At 40.8% G+C, this 15897-nt stretch overlaps 2 protein-coding genes across 9 annotated transcripts in view; one reads left to right on the top strand and one right to left on the bottom strand.

Annotated features, from left to right (window-relative positions):
- The window catches only part of LOC126980392 (homeobox protein SIX2-like), a 49465-nt gene that overhangs the window by 14197 nt on the left and 19371 nt on the right, over positions 1 to 15897 (bottom strand). The gene's annotated exons all lie outside the window — the stretch shown is intronic.
- LOC126980391 (glycine receptor subunit alpha-4-like) overlaps positions 6942 to 15897 on the top strand; it is a 110076-nt gene continuing 101120 nt past the window's right edge. For 7 of the 8 annotated variants that reach the window (XM_050830275.1, XM_050830277.1, XM_050830273.1 and 4 more), the window contains exon 1: positions 6944 to 6972. The gene's annotated coding sequence lies outside the window, so the exon portion shown is untranslated. Of the gene's footprint in view, positions 6973 to 15897 lie in introns of all 8 variants that reach the window. The other variant, XM_050830274.1, reaches the window with a different exon arrangement.

Here is a 15897-nt window from a genome sequence, read left to right as displayed (position 1 = left end):
ACCCTTCCTCTCACCTTCCCTTCCATTTCCCCTTCTTCATTCTTTCTACACCTCCTTCTGTTTCTTTTCCTTTTATTACTGTTCTCTTTTTTTATTCCTATTCCTGTCTTTATATTTTTTTTCCCTCTTCCCCTCTTTGTCAATTCCTGTATTTCTTTTGTTTATTGTTTTTAATCGTTGTTTTCTTTCTGTCCTCTACATCCTTCTACCTCTCGATCACTTTCCTGTTGTCCAGTCTCTCTCTCTCTCTCTCTCTGTCCCTTTTCCTCCCCTTGCATTCCCTAACCCCCCTCTATCTCTCTCCCACCTCTCCCCTCTCCCCCTTTCTCCTCCCCTCTTCTCCTCTCCCCTCTCCCCTTCTCCCCCCTCCCCCCCTCCTTGCCACCTACCGTACAAGCGTTGTGTTACACGCCCAACACATACCTAATACATTCCTACACACACACACACACACACACACACACACACACAGACGAGAGGATGACTGTATGTATCACGTGCATGGGGGTGGGTGGGGGGCGAGGGGGGAGGTAGACGAAGCGAAACAGATTGCAACAGGAAAACAAAAGATAACAGAATTTGCGAGAAACGATAAAAGTGCGTGTGCTGAGAAAGATAAGAAAAATGTAGGCCTATGTGTTTGTCTTTGCTTTATACTGAGAATCAAAGAAATGACGTTTTTGTAGGAAGAATCACAAGAATCATACGTCTTTTTAAAATTGTACAACCAAGATTCAGAAATGTAAGTGCTTGAGTAAAAAGAAAACGATTTATATAGATTTTCGTTAATTTAGAATACTGATAAGGAAGAAATGTTTTCAGAAAGGTTTTACACGAGAATTTGTTTTGTTTTATTCTTTCTTCCTCTTGGTTCCTCTTTCTTTCCGCGTTTCTCTATCTATTTCTTTATTTGTTCACTTTGTACTGATACGCTTTTTCGTATTTTATCTTTATCTTTCTTTTCTTTATGTTGGTTTTACTCTGTTGCCTTTGTAGCCTTTTCTTTTTATCTCTTTATCTCCTAACTCTCTTCTGATTCTCTTTTTTCACATCATTTTATCATTTTCTCTTCTTTCCGTGAGTTTTTTACCTTCCTACTTTTATTTCCTCTTTCTTGGCGTGTTTCTCTATTCCTTTCTTTATTTAATTTCTCTTCTATCTCCTAACTTTCCTCTGATTCTCTTTTTTCACATCATTTTATCATTTTCTCTTCTTTCCGTGAGTTTTATGCCTTCCTACTTTTATTTCCTCTTTCTTGGCGTGTTTCTCTATTCCTTTCTTTATTTATCTTCTCTTTATCTCCTAACTTTCTTCTGATTCTCTTTTTTTTTATCATCATTTAATCGTTTTATTTTCTTTCCGTGAGTTTTAAACCTTCCTACTTTTATTTCCACTTTCTTGGCGTGTTTCTCTATTCCTTTCTTTATTTATCTTTTCTTTATCTCCTAACTTTCTTCTGATTATCTTTTTTCTCTTATCATTTTCTTTCCTTTATATGTGAGTTTTAGACTTTCCAACTCTTCTCTCCTACTTTTCTTTCGTGTATAAGTGAAATGAACACAAACAAAAACGCCTCAACAAGCGAGTCTCTGAAAACAAAAGTGATTGATTTCCATTTCCATTTCCTTGATACCGAGAACCAGAGCCGAAGAAATGTTTTGGAAATGTTTGAAGCACGAATTTCTTTTTCTTTTTTTTCTTTTTTTTTGCTTTTAATGATAACCTGAAACCATCGGCGACTCTTCTGTTCTCTAATTAAGACTCAGATATCACGAAAACTGAAAAAAACGCAGTAATGGAAAAAAACGAAATGAAGTGGATGAAAAAAATCATTAAAACCAAAACGTAATATGAAAAAAAATAATAAAAAGTGATCCTGGAAAAATAAATGGCTGGCTATATGAAGACGAAATGGCACAGACAGACGATGATAAATAAAGGAAAAAATAAAGAAAGAAAGGAAACAAAGAAAAATATAATAAAACAAAAAGCGCAATTATAAAAAAAAGTCAAATAAGCGACGGTAAAAAAAATAGATAAATGACTATATGAAAAAAAAAAGAGACAGACAGACAAAAAACATCCACAGCAGAAAGCAAATAAAAAAGAAAGAAAGAAAACGAAAAAACAAATAAAAAAAACATTGAAAAAGAGGAAAAGGAATAAGAAAGAAAACCAAAGAGAAGACAAATTGAAAAAGAGAAAAAGTACTGAGATAGAAGAGGAAGACATAGAAAGAGAGGTGATAAAACAAGGGAGACAGAAGGGAAGTGAAATAGTGTAGAGAGAAGTCTTTAAAGTGTATGAAGAGAAAGCAACAATGATGAAAGAGGAGAAACAAAGAAACAAGAGAAAAAAAAGAAAATTAGTAGATAAAGAAAAAAATACACAAAGGCTGCAGAATAAAACACACGGAAAAAATTGAAAGAAAGATAAAGAAGCAAAATTATATATAAAAAAAAAGAAAATAATATCAGTACGAAGGAAGGAGATGAAAGAGAAGCTAAATAAAGAAAGAAATAGAGAAACACGTAAAGCAAGAGAAAGCAAGACAAAAAAAAAGATAAAAAAGAAATAAAGAATATCAATACGCAAGGAGGAGATATATACAAAAACTAAATAAAGAAAGGAATAGAGAAACACGAGACGAAAGAGGCAACAAGAGAAAGAAAGAAAGAGCGAAGCAGAGAGAGAGATAGAGATGAAAGAGGATCATTCATAAACAAGCGAATGAGAGAAAAAAAGAGGCAAAGCAAAAAATAGAGCGAGATCAGTTACAAAGAGGAAGGAAAAAGAGGAAAGGAAAAAAAGGGAAGGAATGGCGATAACTCACGAGAATGAAGGGAGAGGAAAAGCAAGATAAAAGTGTGGATAAAAGAAACGTGATAAAAATGTGCTGTTGATGAAGAAGGAGAAGAGAACAATGGAAGAGAGAGAGAGAGAGAGAGAGAGAGAGAGAGAGAGAGAGAGAGAGAGAGAGAGAGAGAGAGAGAGAGAGAGAGAGAGAGAGAGAGAGAGAGAGAGAGAGAGAGATTGATTGATTGATTGATTGATTTACATATTTACAAAAAAAAAATTACATTGGTATAATTCTTGTCCATTAAGCTCGGGGAAGAGAGAGAGAGAGAGAGAGAGAGAGAGAGAGAGAGAGAGAGAGAGAGAGAGAGAGAGAGAGAGAGAGAGAGAGAGAGAGAGAGAGAGAGAGAGAGAGAATGTGTAGCAACAAAGGAATTTCTCAGGAGTTTTAAATTGAAAGACAAAACATTAAAGTGGAAGCCGTAATGAAGAAAACGAACATAGCGTAATAATTAAAAAAGTACATAGTATAAAAAAAGAAAAGGGGAATAACTATGATAATCTTCACTGTACGAGAATAACAGTGATATTATTTTTTCAGATATAGCAAGGCAGAACACGCATATATGTCATTAGGAGCAGCGAGGAGCGGGCTTTTTTTTTTTATTATTGTTTCCTTTTTTTGTGTGCCCTTGAGCTGTCTCCTCTGTTGTAAAAAAAAATAATGAAAATATAAAGAAAACAGTCGTTAAAATTGCTGTAAGATGTGGAAGAGAAAAATGAGGATAAAGTGCAGGGAACGAAAAAATAAAAGGAAGACAAGAAAATACGAAGAAAAGAAACGGAAATGACTAGTTGATAAAAAATAGTTCGGTAAGACAATGAGGAGAAAGATAGAAAAAATAAATGAACAAAGAAAATATCCAATAAAGACGCGCAAAGATGAAATATGGGAACAATTACAAAGATAAAGAAGAAAAAAGAAAAGAAAGCGGACGGTAAAAGAGGAAGACGATTGAGATGATAACAAAAACAGGTAAAAAATAGCTCGGTAAGACAGTGAGGAGAAAGACAGAAAAAATAAATGAACAAAGAAAATATCCAATAAAGACGCCTAAAGATGAAATATGAGAACAATTACAAAGATAAAGAAGAAAAAGAAAAGAAAACGGACGGTAAAAGAGAAAGGCGAATGAGATGAAAAGAAAAACAAAGAAAAAAAAACAAGATATTGAAAAAGAGGAAACAAATGAGAAAAAAATAAGAATAAAAAAATAACATTATAAAAGAGAAAGACGAGTAAGATCAAAACGGAAAAAAAAAGCACATTGAAAAGAAAGGAAGTAAAACGAATAAGTAAGAAGGAAACAAAGGAAAAACATTGAATAAAAAAAGGAAAAACGAGTAACGAAAACAAAAAACAAAACTGAAAACAAAAGAAAAAAAAGCACATTGAAAAGAAAGGAAGTAAAACGAATAAGTAAGAAGGAAACAAAGGAAAAACATTGAATAAAAAACGGAAAAACGAGTAACGAAAAAAAAAGCACATTGAAAAGAAAGGCAGTAAAACAAATAAGTAAGAAGGAAACAAAGGAAAAACATTGAATAAAAAAGAAAAACGATTAACTTGAAAACAAAAACAAAAAGCAAAGGGGAAAATGAAAGACCGAATGAAAACGAGGATATAAAACAAGGGAGAACGAGAGGAGAGGAGAGGAGAGCAGCGCTGGAGGGTGCAGCGCGCGGAGGGATGACAATAATTTCCAAACAAGAGTTCTCTGAGCCGAGGGTGGCTGGAGACAGCGGGTCAGCTTACACGTGTTTTAATTAAAGTAAGAGCGAGTCATAAGAGAGTAACACGAGACGCACAGCCCGCGGAGCACGCCGGCTAGGTACGACCCCCGACGACGACCACCACCAATACTACTACTACTGCTACTACTACTACTACTACCACTACTACTATGCTTCTACTTCTATTCCTACGACGACTATAATACTGCTTCTACTTCCACTACTGCTACGACTACTATGCTTTTACCTCTACTACTACTACTACTACTACTATTGGCTACTACTACCACTACTATACTTCTACCAGTGCTACTACTATTACAAAAACCTTCACTATTACTACTACAACCTCTCCTACAACTACTTTTATAACTACTTCTACCTTTATACCTACTATTACTACTACTACTACTACTACTTCTGATACTACCACTACAAATTCCCTATACTATTACTAACACCAATTCTACTACTACTACTACTACTACTACTTCTACAACTGCAACATTTCTCCATCATTTGCATGTGCTTCATCACCTCCTTCAACTCCACTTCACCTCCACCTCTTGACCCTCCCCCCCCTCCCCTTGCCCCCTTCCTCTCTCCCCTCCCCCCCCTCCCCTTGCCCCCTTCCTCTCTCCCCTCCCTTTCCCTCTCTCCCCTCTCTCTCCCCTCTCGTAAAGTATGCCTCGTGCTTTTTAGTCTCCCCTCTCCCTCCGACTCGAAGCTATTTCCCTAACTACTACTACTACTTCTACTACTACTACTACTACTACTACTACTACTACTACTACTACTACTACTGTCTCAACCTAATCTTCACTAGAATCCTCACCTCCAGGCTTCTCCATCACCATCATCATCATCATCATCATCACCAACATACGAAACCTCTCACGCTGATATTGTTTACGAGGCACGAAGATGGATTTTTTGTTTGCGTGTGTGTGTACATGTGTGTGTGTGTGTGTGTGATCTAGTTACTGGGAGTGAAGGAAGAATAATGACCGGGGCGAGGGGAAATGAGGGCATGAGAGAGAGAGAGAGAGAGAGAGAGAGAGAGAGAGAGAGAGAGAGAGAGAGAGAGAGAGAGAGAGAGAGAGAGAGAGAGAGAGAGAGAGAATAACGACTACAAAGTAAATCACAAAACATAGAAAATAACATAAAACTAACTCCAACAACAACAACAACAACAATACTAATACTAATACTAATAACAATAACAATAATAATAATAATAATAATAATAATAATAATAATAACAACAACAACACTAATAAACAATAATAAACAACGCGAAAATAAATACCTTTCTATAATCTACCTTAACTAACAGAGCTCAAGTGTGATTACTAATGCTTTAAACCAACACTCATTTACAAACATCATCTACAACACAGGTAAACTACACTTACACCCAGCAACAACACCTGTCAGCTTCGCACACACCTCACCGTCTTGAGTTTCAGGTGTAAGATTAGACACAAGTGAGTTTTTTTTATGCACACACTTACACCTTCAAGGGACCAGGTGTTAGGTGTATCAGTGGCAGGTGTAGTTATGAGGGGGAAGGTGAGGTGGAGTGTGTAGGTGGGAAGAGAGGATGAAAGGAGATGAGGTAGGGTGTGTTGGACGTAGGAATTAGGTGAGAGGTGAAGTGTAGAGTGTAGGATATGGGAAGAAAGGAGGAGGTGAGGTAGGGTGTGGAGGACGTAGGAAGGAGGGGAGAGGGAATGTGTAGCGTGTTGGATATGAGAAGAAAGGAGGAGGTTAATAAGGGAGAGAGTGTAGGATATAGGATGGAAGGCAGAACAACAGGGATTCTTCTCAAGAGGGGAGTGTCGTGGTATTTGTGAAACGTATTTGATCTTCCTTGAATTTTATGTCTTTCCTTACGCCCATATCGCAAGTTTTCCCATCAGTTCCAACGATATCAAAGGTCAGATTCCGTTCCTTACCAGCTTTCTTTGAACCACTTTTAAGGGTTAATGGCTATCTCTAACACATCGATTTCCTCTGTTAATAAAGAGTATGGCGTAGGAATGCCAAGAAAAATAAGGTGGAAATATATATGTAGATGAAACCAATACAAAATGAAGAGGCAAACAAAGCTACTCGGGGAAAAATATATGAGGAAGAGAAAGTATATAAATTTGAAAAGGAAACAGGAAAATAATGATACGCAAGGCAAAAAAAAACCATGATATTGTGATAGTAAAGTAGTGAAGGAAAGTTAGAAAGATAAAATAATACAAACTCTTAACATATAAATTTTAAGACTTTTATTCAGTGTTATTTCTATGTATTTATTTATTCTCTTTCTGAAGTTTAATTTTGTCTTCTTTAATTAACAGATGTGCGAGCCCCGGCCTTAGCGATGATGTAAGTGTTGATTCGATTTTGTTTTTTCTGTGTGTGTGTGTGTGTGTGTGTGTGTGTGTGTGTGTGTGTGTGTGTGTGTGTGGTTAATGTCAACAAATCAATCAGTCATTCAGTACTCCCTCCTAACACCTCTTCCTCCTCCTCCTCCTCTTCCTCCTCCTCCTCTTCCTCCTCATCATTATCGCCTCTTCTTCACCCTCGTCGTCCTCTTGATCTTCCTCGTCTTCTTTTCTCTTCTCCTCTTCTAATCCCTTCACCTCCTTTCCCTTCTCCTCTTCCACATCTGATCTCTCTTCTTCTCTTCCTCTTCTTCATCGGCCTCTACTTCTTTCCCTTGTCTTCGTCCTCTTCTTTCTTCTCCCTATCTAATCCCTTCATCTCCTTTCCCTTCTCCTCTTCCATATCTGATTTCTCTTCTTCTCCTCCTCTTCTTCATCGTCCTTATACCTCTTTCCCTTATCTTCGTCATTCTTCATCAAATCCCCTCGTCCTCCTCCTACTCTTCCTCCTCCTCCTCGCCCTCGTCCTCCTCTTCCTCCTCCTCGTCCTCCTCGTCGTGAGTGATAACGCCCATCAGTGCAACCCGAGAATAATATAATTGCCAATATATCTCAAAGCAAATGGCTGTCCTGTCCTGGACCACCAATAAATCAGGGTCGGGTTCTGGCAGCCCTGACTTCATACTCCCCTTCCTCTTCCCTTCCCCTTCCTCTTCCTTTCCCCTTCCCCTTTCCTTCCCCATTTCTCTTTTCTCCCCTTCCTCGTTTCTCCCCTTCCACGTTTTCCCTTCCTATACATTCTTCCCTTCTATCCTTTTCCCTTTCCCGTCCATTTCTCATCTCAATTTCTCCCCTTCCTTCTTTCCCCCTTCTTTACACTTTCCAATTTCTCCCCTTCCTTCTTTCCCCCTTCTTTCCACTTTCCAATTCCTCCCCTTCTTTATTTTCCCTTTCATATTATCCCTTCTTTTTCTTTTTCCTTTTCCCTTCCTTTTCCGTTCCTCATTCCCATTTCTTCTTCTCCATATTTCCCTTTTTCTCTTCCATTCTTTCCTTTTCTGTTCTTTGTCCCCATTTCTCTCCTCCCCTTTCTCTTCCTTCCCTTTCTCCATTCCCATTTCGTCCCTTCCTCTTTTCTCCCAATTCTCCTTTTCTTTACCCTTCCATTTTCCTCCCCTTTCATATTTCCCCTTCTTCCCTTTCTTTCCCATCCCCTTTTCTTCGACCTCATCCCATTTTCCCCTCCATTCCTTCCCCTTTTTTTCCCTTCCCTCTCATTTTTCTCTTCCTGTTCCTTTCATTCGACTCCTCTTCCTCGTCCTTTCCCCAACTTCCCTTTCCTTCTGATCCCCTTCCCCTTCCCCCATCATGTAAGGTTTGAAGGGGGAAGGGTATTGGAAAGGGTTATTTGGGGTTGTAAGGGAAAGGGGAAGGGGTTGAAGGATATGAAGGTGATTGAAGTTTTTTTTTTTTTTCATGTTCTTCGGTAAGTGAGATTGGGACTGGTGGTGGTAGTAGTAGTAGTAGTAAAAATAGTAGTAGTAGTAGTAGTAGTAGTAGTAGTAGTAGTAGTAGTAGTAGTGATAGTAGTAACCTCATACCATTATCCAACACCACAACTACTACTTCTCTTTCCTCTTCCTCCTCCTCCTCCTCGTGATCTTCCTCCTCCTAATCCTCCTCCTCCTCCTCCTCGTCATCTTCATCTTCCTCCTCCTCCCAGCATCTGTCTCCCTCTCCATCCCTGTCCCTCCCTTCTCACTCTTATCTCCGCGCATCTTTCTTCCTCCCTTCCCTCCCTCCTTCCCTCCCTCCCTTCCCTCCATCTCTCCTTCGTCTGTTGTCACATGTTAATTCACCGCCAACACTTAATCATCGGTGTCAAGGAGAGAGAGAGAGAGAGAGAGAGAGAGAGAGAGAGAGAGAGAGAGTGAGAGTGAGAGTGAGTGTGTGCGTAAGTGCGTGAGTGCTAATTCGTTTAACTTTATATTTCGTTGCATGTATTTTTTTTCGTAATTTTCGTTCCTCTGTAAATTATTCGTACACTTCGTTTTATCTGAAAGACTCTATATCATGTACTGGTATGCGGAGGAGGAGGAGGAGGAGGAGGAGGAGGAGGAGGAGGAGGAGGAGGAGGAAAAAGGAAAGATTAATCGGATGGGGGAGGAAAGGAGAAATAAGGAAGAGGGGGAAGAATATGTGGTAGTAGTAGTAGTAGTAGTAGTAGTAGTAGTAGCAGAAGAGAATAGTGATGGTCATAGTATTTTAGGCTTGATTGGAAGGAAGGGGAGGAAGAAAATGGGGAGAAAGAAGGTGGGGTGGAAAAAAAGTGGAGAGGAAGAAGGGTAGGAGGAAAAAAGTGACGAGGAAAAAAATGGGGAGAAAGAAAGTGGGGAGAAGGAAAATGGGGAAGCAAAAAGCAGGGAGGAAAAATGTGGGGAGAAAGAATGTGGAGGGAAGGGGAAGGAAGGGGAGTGAAGGAGAGGGGAGAGAAGGGGAGTATAATCAAGCCCCTCCCAGTCCATCACCCCACGCTAAAGGACCTCATTCACCCCCTTCACCCCCCACCCCACCCCCGCTCACCCCTGCCCCCAGCCGTGATAAGCGCGGTATTTGGCTCAGTTTGTTTTGATATCGAAGGGCGAGTGTGTGGAGCGTGACCAAGTGACGCAGGGGGGGGGGGAGGGGAGGGGGGGAAGGGGAGTGGCGGGGGGGAGGGAATAGGGAGGAGGGAAAAGGGGAGGGAGATGATGGATGATGGGATAGGGAGGAAGGAAAGGGGGAGAGGATGGGGAAGAATATGGATGGGCTAGGGAGGCATTGGGGAGGGGAGGAGAGAGGAAGGGGAATGGGGAAGGGAACAGAGATGATGAATGGGATATGGAGGGAAGGAATTAGGAGGAGGAGGAGGATAGAGAGGAAGGGATGGGGTAAGGGAAGGGAGGAAGGGAAGGGGAAGGGGAAGGGAGATGATGGATTGGATAGGGAGGAGGAAAATGAGGAGGGGAAGGGAAGGGGATAAGGAAGAAGGGAATAGGAAGGAAGGGGGGAGGAGGGGGGGAAGGAAGGAGAGGGAGGGATGGTGGATAGGATAGGGAGCAGGGGGAAGGGAAGGGGATAAGGAGGAAGGGAATAGGAAGGAAGGGAAGGGGAAGGGAAGGAGGAGTGGAAGGGGGAGGAGTAGATGGATTGAATAGGGAGGAAGGGGAGGGAGGGTAGTGAAGGGCATGGCAGATGGGTGAATGGGAAATTGTGAAATGGGGAAGGGAAATTGGAGTATGAGAGGGGATATGGGTAGAGTGGGGAGGATGAGGAAGAGGAAAGAGGAAGGAATGGTGGAGGGGAGGAAAGGCTGTAGGGGAGAATGAAAAGGAAATCAGGGGGGGAAGGGGATGAGGATGAGAGGGAAAAGAAATGGGTGCTTATTTATATGAAGAGAGAGGAGGTAATGGGGAAAAAAATAGTATACTTGAAGGAGATGGAGGGGAGGGAGAGGAAGGAGAAAGAGGGGAGGGAAAGGAAGGGAGGGAGAGGAAGCAGAAGGAGGGGAGGGAGAGAAAGGATAAGGAAGGAGATGGAGGGGAGGGAGAGGAAGGAGAAAGAGGGGAGGGAAAGGAAGGGAGGGAGAGGAAGCAGAAGGAGGGGAGGGAGAGAAAGGATAAGGAAGGAGATGGAGGGGAGGGAGAGGAAGGAGAAAGAGGGGAGGGAAAGGAAGGGAGGGAGAGGAAGCAGAAGGAGGGGAGGGAGAGAAAGGATAAGGAGGGGAGGGAAAATGGGGATAAGGGGGAGGAAGGAGATGGGGGGGGAGGGAGAGGATGGGAGGGAGAAAAGAAAAAAAAGAGATAATGGATAAAGGAAATTAAAGAAAAGGAAGAGAAGAAAAGGAAAGAAGAGAAACGGAGAAAATGAAGGAGAGGAAATGAAAGGAAAAAATGTAAAAAAAATCATTAGGTTTGGAAAATGAAAGAAAAGGGGAGAGAGGGGGAGAGAGAAAAATGAAGGTGAGAATATGAGATGATGATGTAGGGAAGAAGGGGAGGAAACGAGGGGAAGGGACTGATGATAGGGTGGAGGGAGAGACGAGAGAAAGAGAAGGTAATAAGTCAAAGGGGGAAGGAAAGGGAAAGGGAAGGGAAAGGAGGAGAAAAAACACGAGGAGAGGAGATAGCATAAGGTGATGATGATGGAGAAAGAAGAAAGAAGGAATAAAGAAATAAATGAATGAAAAAATAGAAAGAAGAGTAACGAAAAATGGAAGCAAGAGAAAATGAAAATATGAGGAAAATGTAAATATATATGATGATAAATAGGAAGAATGGGGAAAAGAGGAAAGAAGTATGAATATGAAGAAAGAAAGAAGGAATAAAGAAACAAATGAATGAGAAAAATAGAAAGAAGAGGAAAGAAAGATAGCGATGAAAAATGGAATCGAGAAAATGAAAATACAAGGAAAAGATGAATATATATGATGATAAATAGGAAGAATGGGAAAAGAGGAAAGAAGGATGAATATGAAGAAAGAAAGAAGGAATAAAGAAACAAATGAATGAGAAAAATAGAAAGAAAAGGAAAGAAAAGAAAGCGATGAAAAATGAAAGGAAGAGAAAATGAAAATACGAGGAAAAGATAAATATATATATGATGACAAAGAGGAAAAAGGGAAAGAAGGAATAGAGTAAAAAAAATAATAACGCACATCTTTTAATTAATCGACCTAATATAATTTGATGAGTATAAAGAAAAACAAAAAAAAAACGAGGAAATGCTAAATATACACGATGATAAATTGGAAGAATGAGGAAAAATAGGAAAGAAGAAATAAAATGAAAAAAAAATAACAACTCACATTTTTAATTAATCATTGTAATATAAATTTATGAGTATGAAGAAAAATAAAAAAAGGAAAATGCAATGAATTAAAGAAGTGTTATGCGGTTTTAATATTCTTTCCTTAGATTCTGCAACCGTGACCTCCTCCTTGACTCGCTAAACACTCGCCTCGCATAAAGATAACACATAGACACCGTGATTGAAAGGGATTATTGATACATATTTTTACCTTATATTATTCCTCGTCCCCCGAAAAATAATATAATAGTTTCCCGTATTAATTTTTCCCCTTCATAAATTCGCTAAACACTCGCGTCGCATAAAGATAACAAATAGACACCGTGATTGAAAGGGATTATTGATACATATTTTTTCTTTATATTATTCCTCGTCCCCCAAAAATAATATAATAGTTTCCCGTATTAATTTTTCCCCTTCATAAATTCGCTAAACACTCGCCTTGCATACATACACACCGTGATTAAAAGAGGTTACTTATACATGTTTTTTATTACATTATTCCTCGCCCCCCCCAAAATAATATAATAGTTTCCCGTATTAATTTTTCCCTTTCATAAATTCGCTAAACACTCGCCTTGCATACATACACACCGTGATTAAAAGAGGTTACTTATACATATTTTTTCTTTATATTATTCCTCGTCCCCCCAAAATAATATAATAGTTTCCCATATTAATTTTTCCCTTTCATAAATTCGCTTTTTTATTCAGTTTCACATAAAGAAAACACATACAAAGAGATTATTGATACATATTTTTTATTATCATTTCTTCCTCGCCCCCCCAAAAAAATAATATAATAGTTTCCCATACTAATTTTGCCCTCTCCTAAATTCATTCATTTTTCATTCAGTTATCAGATTCACGTGTTATTAATTATTGTATGAGAGAGACAGAGAGAGAGAGAATTAAGAAAGAGACGTGTGTGTGTGTGTGTGTGTGTGTGTGTGTGTGTGTGTGTGTGTGTGTGTGTGTGTGTGTGTGTGTTCAAATTTAGTCCTCTCGCTTTCCTTGATGTGTTGGTCTTTTGATATAATTTCTGGAGACTCTTTACCTCCTCCTCCTCCTCCTCCTCCTCCTCCTTCTCCTCCTCCACCTCCCGTGTCAGAGGGCAGAGGAGGGCGCCACTTGGGGTCAGTCCACCTATCACAGCTTGTTATTAGAGGCCATCACACATACACACACACACACACACACACACACACACACACACACACACACACACACACAGAGCTCACGTTACTGCTTTCCTAAATATAGTTTTGAGAGAGAGAGAGAGAGAGAGAGAGAGAGAGAGAGAGAGAGAGAGAGAGAGAGAGAGAGAGAGAGAGAGAGAGAGAGAGAGAGAGAGAGAGAGAGTAAACATATTTGGAGGAAAGGAATTAAGAGAGAAAAGAAGAGAGAGAGAGATGAGAAGAAATATTCCTTCAGACATATAAATGCAATCCTTTCGTCGTCTTCCTTCTCCTCCTCCTCCTCCTCCTCCTCCTCCTCCTCCTCCTCCTCTTCTCCTTCCTGCCGCGATCTCGCCCAAGACATTAAATTAAAGTACTTGAGCAACTGTGAGAGAGTGAGAGATAACGATAAGTGCAAGAGAGAGAGAGAGAGAGAGAGAGAGAGAGAGAGAGAGAGAAAGAGAGAGAGATGTCCCTCTCTCTCTCTCTCTCTCTCTCTCTCTCTCTCTCTCTCTCTCTCTCTCTCTCTCGTCCTGTTTGTTACATGTACGTGTCTTGTGGAATAAAACAAAACACGCCTCGCTCCGTACCCAAACACACACACACACACACACACACACACACACATACACACATACACACACACACACACACACACACACACACACACACACACACACACACACACACACAGCTCCTCCTTCCTCCCTTCCTCTCTCTCTCCTTCCCTTATCCTTTCTGCATGAGGGCAAAGAAGAACGAATGGAGGAAAGGAGGGAAGGAGGGAGGGAGGTAAAAATGGATAAAAGAGAAAGGTTAAAGGGAGAGAGAAAGAGAAAGCGTAGAGGCAAAGAATGAATAATAAAGGACAAGGAGATTATGTGCTCGAATTAAGAAGAAAAGAGGGAAAGAAAATTAAATCTTAGAGCGAAAGAAATTGAAGGAAGAGAAGGGAAGAAGATGAGGGAGGGTGTAGACATGAGAGAAGGGAGGAAAAGAGGTAGAGGGAAGAAAACAAGAGAGAGAGGAAAGAAAGTAAAAGGGAAAAGAAAGGAGAGAAACATAGAGGAGAGAGAAGAGGAAAAAAAAAAGAGGACGAAAGAAAGGAAGGAGAGGAGAAACTTGAAAGAAATAAGGAAGGGAACAAGAAGGAAAAGAAGAAGAATGGATAGGAGAGGAGAAAAGGAGGAGGAGGAGGAAGGAGGAAAACTTTGAGAGAAATAAATAAAAGAATGGAAGAAAGCATGAAAAGAGAAGGAAAGAGAAAAAAACAGGAAGAAAAAGGAAAAGAGAGAAGAAAGGAGGAAGAAGGGGTGGACAAGGAATGTGAGAAAGGGAAAAAGAAGAGGAAATTAGGGAGAGAAAATGTGATAAGAGGTGAAAGGGGAAGAAGGAAGGAAGAGGACAAGAAGAAGAAGAAGAAGGAGGAGGAGGAGAGTTAGGAAAGGGAGAAAAGGGGAAGAAGAAGAAGGAAGAGGAGGAGAAGGAGGAGGAGAAGAAGAAGAAGAAGAAGAAGAAGGAATGAGAAGGAAGGGAAAAGGGAAATAATAATAAGAAGGGTTAGAAGAGAGGGGGTAAAGGGGAATAAGAAGGAAGGAAGAGGAGGAGGAGGAGAAGAAGAAGAAGAAGAAGAAGAAGGGAAGATAAGAAAGAGAAGAAACAGCAAGAGCAGAAGAAAAAGAAGGGACAGAAGAGGGAGGAAAAGGGGAAGAAGAACGAAAGGGAGAAGGAGGAGAAGGAGGAAGAGAAGAAGAAGAAGGGATAAGGAAGAGAAGAAACAGCAAGAGATGAAGAAGAAGGGATAGGAGACGGTGAAAAGGGGAAGGAGGACGAAAGGAGGAGAAGAAGAAGAAGGGATGAGAAGGAAGAGAAGAAAGAGCAAAAGAAGAAGAAAGGTTGGGAGACTGTGAAAAGGGGATGTTGGACGAAAGGAAGAAGGAGGAGGAAGAAGGAGGAGGAGGAGGAGGAGGAGAAGCTGACAGATTCATCACCAACGGGTCGGCCTTGAGGGGAAGAGCAGCTCTCCCATTGGCTCCTCCGCCGCGCCGCCCAGCCAGTCAGCGCGCGGGGTGGCGGCGTAAAGAGGGCGAGGGAAATAAATCCATAGCGAGGCGGGAAATAATTAAGGCTTTTTTTTTCCTCCCTTTTTTTTCTGGCTCGAAGGGGAATTAATTTTTGGTGATTTTTTGGTTATTTGTTTTTGTGTATTGTTTATTTTTCTTGTTTTTTTTTTGTTTGGTTTGTTTGGGTTTGGTGTTAGAGGAGGAAGAGGAGGAGGAGGAGGAAGATTAGAAGGAAGAGGAGGAGGAAGAAGAAGAGGAAATGAAATAGTAGAGGGATGAGGAGGAAGAGAGAAGGAGGAGGAGGAGGAAGATTAGAAGGAAGAGAGGAGGAGGAAGAGGAAAAGAAAAAGTAGAGAGAAGAGAAGGAGGAAGAAAGGAGGAGGAGGAGGGAGGAGGAGGAGGAGGAGGAGGAGGAGGAAGAGATGACGAACGTGACAAAAGAAAATAAAGAATGGGAAGGAAGAGAAGTAGGAGTACGAGGAGGAGGAGGAGGAAGAGGAGGAGGAAGAAGAGAAAGAGGAAGAGGAGGAGGAAGAAGAGAAAGAGGAAGAGGAGGAGGACCAGTACTCAATCCTCCTCCACCTCGTCTTCCTCCATCTCCTCCTCCTCCTCCTCCTCTTCCTCCTCCTCCTCCTCCTCCTCCTCCTCCTTTCCGTCTGGTGTGTTATGGAAGGGAACAAAAACAGGCTTGAGTCACCCCCCCCCCCTCCCCTCCTCCCTTCCCCCCTCCCCCTTCCCTCCTCCTCTCCCTTTCCTCCCTCTAATGATGATGATGATGACCCTTTGTTACACACACACACACACACACACACACACACACACACACACACACACACA

Source organism: Eriocheir sinensis, chromosome 44 (genome assembly GCF_024679095.1).
Source record: "Eriocheir sinensis breed Jianghai 21 chromosome 44, ASM2467909v1, whole genome shotgun sequence".
NCBI classification, from domain to species: Eukaryota; Metazoa; Arthropoda; class Malacostraca; order Decapoda; family Varunidae; genus Eriocheir; species Eriocheir sinensis.
This window is presented reverse-complemented; position numbering and strand designations above follow the sequence as displayed.